Source organism: Euphorbia lathyris, chromosome 7, assembly GCF_963576675.1.
Source record: "Euphorbia lathyris chromosome 7, ddEupLath1.1, whole genome shotgun sequence".
In the NCBI taxonomy this organism is placed as follows: Eukaryota; Viridiplantae; Streptophyta; class Magnoliopsida; order Malpighiales; family Euphorbiaceae; genus Euphorbia; species Euphorbia lathyris.
The window spans coordinates 31,598,924-31,605,785 of NC_088916.1; positions in this window are offsets into that span (position 1 = coordinate 31,598,924).

Below are 6,862 nucleotides of genomic sequence, written 5' to 3' on the forward strand. Positions count from 1 at the left end.
TTAAGTAAACCCACAGTCTCGTCCACATGGTGCGATAATGCGGTTTCTTAGCTTAAGTCGGCTTTGTGATTTTAAACGGCGTATATACCAGTTCGAGGCACGTATTTAACGGCATTGGTTCATTTTCTTTAACTACCCTCGGGATAGACATATATCGTAGATACGGAATGATTTTGGTCGTTTGTTTATTTTTTGTTTTTCTTAGTCACTTTTGCGGACACGTCCATTTCTCTTAAGAACAACACAAGGTGTAACGTAAGAGCTCATCTTTTATTCGGAAGGGACGGGCCACGTTTGCAAAACTCTTTACGTTACAATAGGGTCATTCAAAACAGAAATGTTCTTCGTTTTCGTTTCATCATAATCTCGCTTTATCCCAACGTATTTAAAGAATGTGAATAACGACTATCGTTAATATGGTATTTTGAATCGAGATATAACTATCCTTAATACCAAACTGATTCACACTAATACGTGCTTACGTCATAACGTATTTCCTGAACATGTGCCTTCTTCGGGACACGAAAAGGGACCAGGCGGGTCGCACAAGTTCATTCATACGAGATGACTAAGTCGTCTTTAGTCCGAATCATTTCAATGTTTTGGGGTAGTTTATATATCGGTTCAAGAGTATACATTAACGTATCGTCTCATTTTCTTTACGTAGTTTTAGGATTAGACACGTATCATGGCAATTTGAAAACACGAACTGATTCCTTTATCACATCAAAAAATAGTAACGGGTAATCCTATGGCAACTTCTAAGGCTACTATATGCTGACACGGCTGATCGCGGGACCTCACATGACCGTAAAAATTCGCCCCTAACGAATGGATGGGGACCCTTTGGCGTCTTACTGTAAGGGGGAACTTACACTAGCCTCTTTCGAGCGACGAATGGACTCTCGCTAGAGGTTTCGCGGAAATTACCCAAAAGGTTTGCAATAATGCTTATGAATGCATACGAAAAGAAATAATACGATTCGTCCCCGTTAAGGGCTTAATACACGCCTTCCGGAATCAAATTTCTCGCTTCCCCAGCAGAGTCGCCACTTGTTAGACAAGGTGCCGAATGGCCTCGCCCGGGCGGACCGGGGGGTGGACACCTTATGGCGACGTAAGTGGTGATTGGCGCCGAAAGCAACCAATCATGGAATCAAGCTGCTCGGCAAGACCGGAGCTCGGAGTATGGAAGAGTCGCCACCCACGAATGGGAAAATGAACACTGATCCCTTGCGGGAGACCGGTGAGGGTTCGGGAAACTTAGGTAAGAGCCGAGAATGCTAGCTCCTTTCCGGAGAAAGGCTACTAGGCACCCCGACATCGCCCGGTTATGAACCACCGGCCTCCTACTCAGCGTGTTAGGCGATAACGGACTAATCGCATATTTCTTTAAGTTTAAAATTCATTTGAAACCTTTTCTTTCTCGCTTTGAAAACCGTTTTAGCATGTCATTAAAAGCCATTTTAGTAAAGAATCACCCATTTTGCATAAATTTAAAATACATAGGAGAGAGAGGGGGAGAAAAGAGAATTGATTTATTCACAGTGTGATTTTATGCCTTAGTCTTATATACTAATTCTAAGCTAATCTCATTCCCAAAAACGAGTTTATTTACATGGTTCGTACCTTAATCGCCGTTGAAACGATTTAGGTACGTTTCAAAACCCCGTTAATGATGTTCCCTCGAATCGTCGTTGGAACGACTCGAGCGTTTGAAAACATTGAGAAAACCATTTTAATCTAAAAACGTGATTAAGCATACAAGTCAATTTATTTTGTACAAAATCATTTAATTAGGAAACGATTCAAAACTCTATTATTTACAAATAGAAAACGATTTTAATTACAAGGTTCGCTTAATCCGCCGTTGGAACGAATTAAGGTTTCAACACGTGATATTTTAGAAACGATTTAAAATGACAACAATCTTTTATTTGTACTTGAAGAATATCTAGAAAAACTTTTAATTTAAACAAACAACTTGAAATCTTTTTTTTATCTTTTGTTTTCCCTTTTTCACTCAATTATCCCTTACTTGAACATAATTACAATAATTAACAAATTAAGACCAAATTTACCCAACCAAATGTGTTTGAAATATATACCTATATGCAAAAATAGAATAAAAATACATATATATATACATAGTTTTATCTAAAAATAAGGATATATCTATAGATAAAAACAAGTATGAAATATTATATGATATAATAAAGAAAATGAAAAGAATACTAAGTATAATGTCTTTTTATTCTAATTCAAAACATGTGAAAACAATGAAGAAAATTCATAAATGTAAAGAATAACATTTAGTTCTAAATAGTTTTAAGTATTAAATATATAGAACATAACTTTCACCCTAAATAAGAGCTAATATAACTTAAATATGCCAAAACTATATATATTCAAATATAATACTTTACAAAACTAAGTCAAAACGAATTAAATCCCAAATATGAAATAAATAGCTATATAATACATAATTAATAGTTATAGGGCCCAAAAATAATTTTTATAAATATATTACATAGTTATATACATGTATATACAAGTAGAAATATCAAAAAGTTGAGAAAAGAGGGTTAAAAGAGGGATTTTCGGGTTCCAGCAGATTACCGACAGAAATCCGTCGCTAATCTGCTGTTAGTGACAGAAAAGGCAGAATATCAACAGCAGTCCCTATACTTTCCAGATTTGTTCAAACACTTTAGATTAGATCTATTCTATCGTTTTGGACCTCTGAACTACCCGAATTGGGTCATAGTCTATAACGGAGACTCCTAAAACGATGTTTTCTTTTAAAACGTTATTTAGAAATATTTTCAAAACTTATAATTACAACGTTTCTTAATCCCGAACTATCTTTGGATCGGATCACGGTTCATATTTGGATGTTAAAGCGAGGTTTTTTGTTTCAAAACAAAACCGAACGTTTATTTAATACGAGACAAAAATTAAATAAATACGGAAGATTAAATAAAACGTGATAAATAAATAATTAACTAAATAAATAAAATTATAACATAAAAATAAATAAATAAAGAAGATAAATTAAATAAAATAAAACGAGTCTAATCCTCGGATAATACCTCAAGATCGGTATTGACAGCTGAAGTCGGTTGATTCCACGAATCGTGATTTTCCGGTGTTTTTTGTGTTTTTGGTAAAATATTTAACTTTGGAAAATTTGGATTTTTTAGGAAAAAAATGTTTATTTCCAAAAAAATCACTTTCTCTCTCTAAAAATTTCCTTAGAGTGAGAAAGCTTCTCCAAAAATCCCCCCCCCCAAATGCATGGGGATCCGTGCCTTTTATAGGCACGGATCCCAAAAAAATTTGGGCGTAGCCCGACGGGCGTCGGGCTACGCCCAAAATTGTTGGGCGGGCGCCCAAAATCAGTTGGGCGAACGCCCAACGATGTTGGGCGTTCGCCCAGCCTCCATTGGGCGTTTGCCCAACGAGCATTGGGCGCCCGCCCGACGTTGTCGGGCCTTGCCCGACGACGGTCAGGCGAGGCCTGACACGACCGGGCGGTCGCCGAATGGCCGTCGAGCGACGCCGACCGTGCGTCAGGCCGCGCCCGACGCTCGACGGGTGACGTCCCCTCCCCGACGAGCGGCGTCTGGCGTCCGGCACGTCGGACGGGCGTCCGATGTGCCGCGCATCATGGCTTATGGAGCGACGATCGCCGCTGGGAGCGTCATTCGTTGCTCGTAGACCGATGCTCTGCTCCCGGAGCCTTAACGCTCATCGTCGTGATACCGAATGTGCCCGACCCTACTCAGGAGACGCCGAACTAGTTAGCGGGGCTTTCAAGTGCTGGCTCTCCGAGCTTTCCCATTTATTTTTAAATTTTCTGATTTAATAGAATCAACCGATTTGGCCGTTTATCGCGGGTTTTCGTCACAGGTCCTCCGACTCGGTGTCTACACCACGTTATCTGGTAACAGAAAGGTCAATAAGAGGAGAGGCCAGAAAAATCTCAACTAAGGGCAGACAAATCAGCTCAAAAGAAGAACAAATATAAGACAGTGGAAAGTAGGTTCACCAAAAGAAAAATCTATGTTAGGCTTCTTCCGTTGACCAATTCTCTTCCATCTTTCGCTTCATCCTGGGAAAGTGGAAATTTTCCCAGAAATCCCTCATATCTAGGATCCATGGATCTCGGAGACAACCCATAGACTCGCAAGATTTTTCCCTCATACCACCAAATGAAGTAATAAAGGTCTTATTCCCACTCGAAAAGATCAATCTTTTTGCAAAACTTCAAAAATCAATATCATATGGACAAAAATCATATGGGAACAGAGAAAAGCATTCACTTTTTATAGAAAATATCTTGAGAAAGAAGACATTTGAACAACCTTATTGTCATTAAGTACTTACAACAAATGAGATCACCTACAGCCTGGAGTATGTTACAATTAATGAAAAGATGCACGAGTTGAAAGCACGCAACCAATGGTGGACAGGGGAATATGAGTGCGGAACATGAAGGGTTTTTAGAAAAACCTAAAAGGCGTTCTCTCACCCTATTATTAAAAGGGGCTTCTAATAACAACCCAACTTGATAGAGTTGTCATTGGGCTTATGCTTAAGCCTCATAAGGTGGCTCCCGGGAGAGATGGTCAAATGTGTTCCAAAGAAACAGAAGACCATTCCCGATATAGTTTAGGAAGGACCCAACATTGAGGTGATTGCGTCTATTGACTTCCCAATATCAAGGTTCCTTACGCTTAAAGGTCTGTTTTGGAAAAGTACATATGTTCCAGTAACAGTGTGACACGTGTAAATGTGCTAACAGAAAATGGTTACAAAAAGGTTATATTGTCTATATAAACAAAAAGAATGGGATCGTAATATGTCTAAAACCCTAGTTTTTTTTTTTTTTTTTTTTTACTTTACTCTCTAGATTTGAGTATTGTATTGACTTGGACGTTAGAGTGTTTAGGCTAATAAACTGATAACTCCTTTATTTTGCAGATTACTCGAAGATGAAGAGAAGAGTAAGGCTATTTCATTTGGAAGGTATTCTAAATTTCTGTTATGTGATAATCCCAAATAATATATATGGTCTTAAATGGAATCTTTAACTCCAATAAACAACATCTCAACAATGTTAATGTATAGATTAAATATGTTTTACAGTTTATAGAATGTAGTAGAATATATGAATCGCATCGCATGCCCCTCTAATACGTAACAGGAGATCTAAAAGTGAAGATATGAGGTACTGTAAATAAGGAAAAAGAATATTGAGTTTCCATTCCCTAGGTCTGAATATATTCACTTGGTATAAGCAACACATCCTCCTTCTTTGCCTCCCAAATCCACACGCCCCCCGCTATCAAATTTTATTTTATTTTTCTTTTAAGAAAATTCCAATATTTTTATGGCATTACATCCGTTTGGGTCCCTAAACTAAAGCTTTAAAATCGATTAGGACCTTAAACTATCAAAATCATCAATTAGGTCCATGAACTAAGCAAAAATCATCAATTGAGTCTCTATCCTATTCTAAAATCGGAAACTGTGATTATTTGATATAGACTATAATAATCTCTGTGTTGGTTGAAGATGGATTTGGGAAAGAAGGTATGAAACTATTCAACCGAATGATTTTCAATGAGGACTCAATTGAAGATTTTTGTTTAGAATAGGGACTCAATTGATGAGTTTTAGCTAGTTTAAAGACCTGATTGATGATTTTAATAGTTTAGTGTCCTAATTGATTTTGAAGTCTTAATTTAAGGACCTAAATGAGTGTTATGCCTATTTTTATTAACTAGATAGTTTTAGGGTATTGCTATATACCGTAATTTTTTTTCCACCCACCGTACTATTTTGACATTTATGCCCTTGTCATAATTTTTTATCAAAAAAACAAAACTTTTTTTACCTCTCTTTTTGAATTTTTTTTAAATGGATTTGGCCTAAACGGGCAGCGCGCACCGTTCCACCGTACGGTGGAACGAGAGCGCCGTTCGTTCCACCGCGTGCCGTTTCCACCACGGGTGGAATGGGCAGTTCGTCCGTTCCACCCGTGGTGGAAACGGCACGTCCCGTCCGTTTAGGCTAAATTCATACGGATTCTGCCTCCGATTCGGAGGCGGAACCCGTGATTTCGGAGTAATTTTTTTAAAAAAAACCTTACGGGAGCATTCATGAAGCCTTTACCCGCTCCTGCCTTTGGCGGCATGTCGTTTTAGGTCGGGTTTTTTGAAAATCCAAAAAGCTAGAGAGGATTTGAGAGTTTTGAGTTTTTGTGTATAAATTATGAGGAGGGCAAAATTGTCAAAAAAGTGCGGTAGGTGGAAAAAATATTGCTGTATATAGCAGCCCACTAGTTTTATATAAGAGCATCTTCAATAGAGGTGCCTAAAAGAGTGCCAAAACTTACTAAAATATAGTATTTTATTGTCTCTTTCATCCACATCATTTTTGGCAACTTTAATTTAAAAAATGCTCCAATAGAGGTTGCTTGAAAAGTTGTCACTATAATGCTACAAATTATTATTTTATTATAAATAAAATGTTCCAGATTTATTATTTTTAGGAGAGTATATTAAAAAATAATTAAAAAGGTTGCCAAGAGGTTGCCAAAAATTGGTAACTTTCCTTGGCACCCACAATCACTCCAATAGTGGGCACTCTTTAAAAATTATCAAACCTGATGCCACATTAACTGGCACTCTTTTGGACACCCTCTATTGGAGATGCTCTAAGTATAATACCAAAAATGTACCTCTCATTTCACGAATCCCTATTTTACTTATTATCTTTTTATATGTATAAAAGGGCTTATCAAACAGCCCAATAAGCACTCAAATGGATATATTACACTTTGATCCAAGCAAAG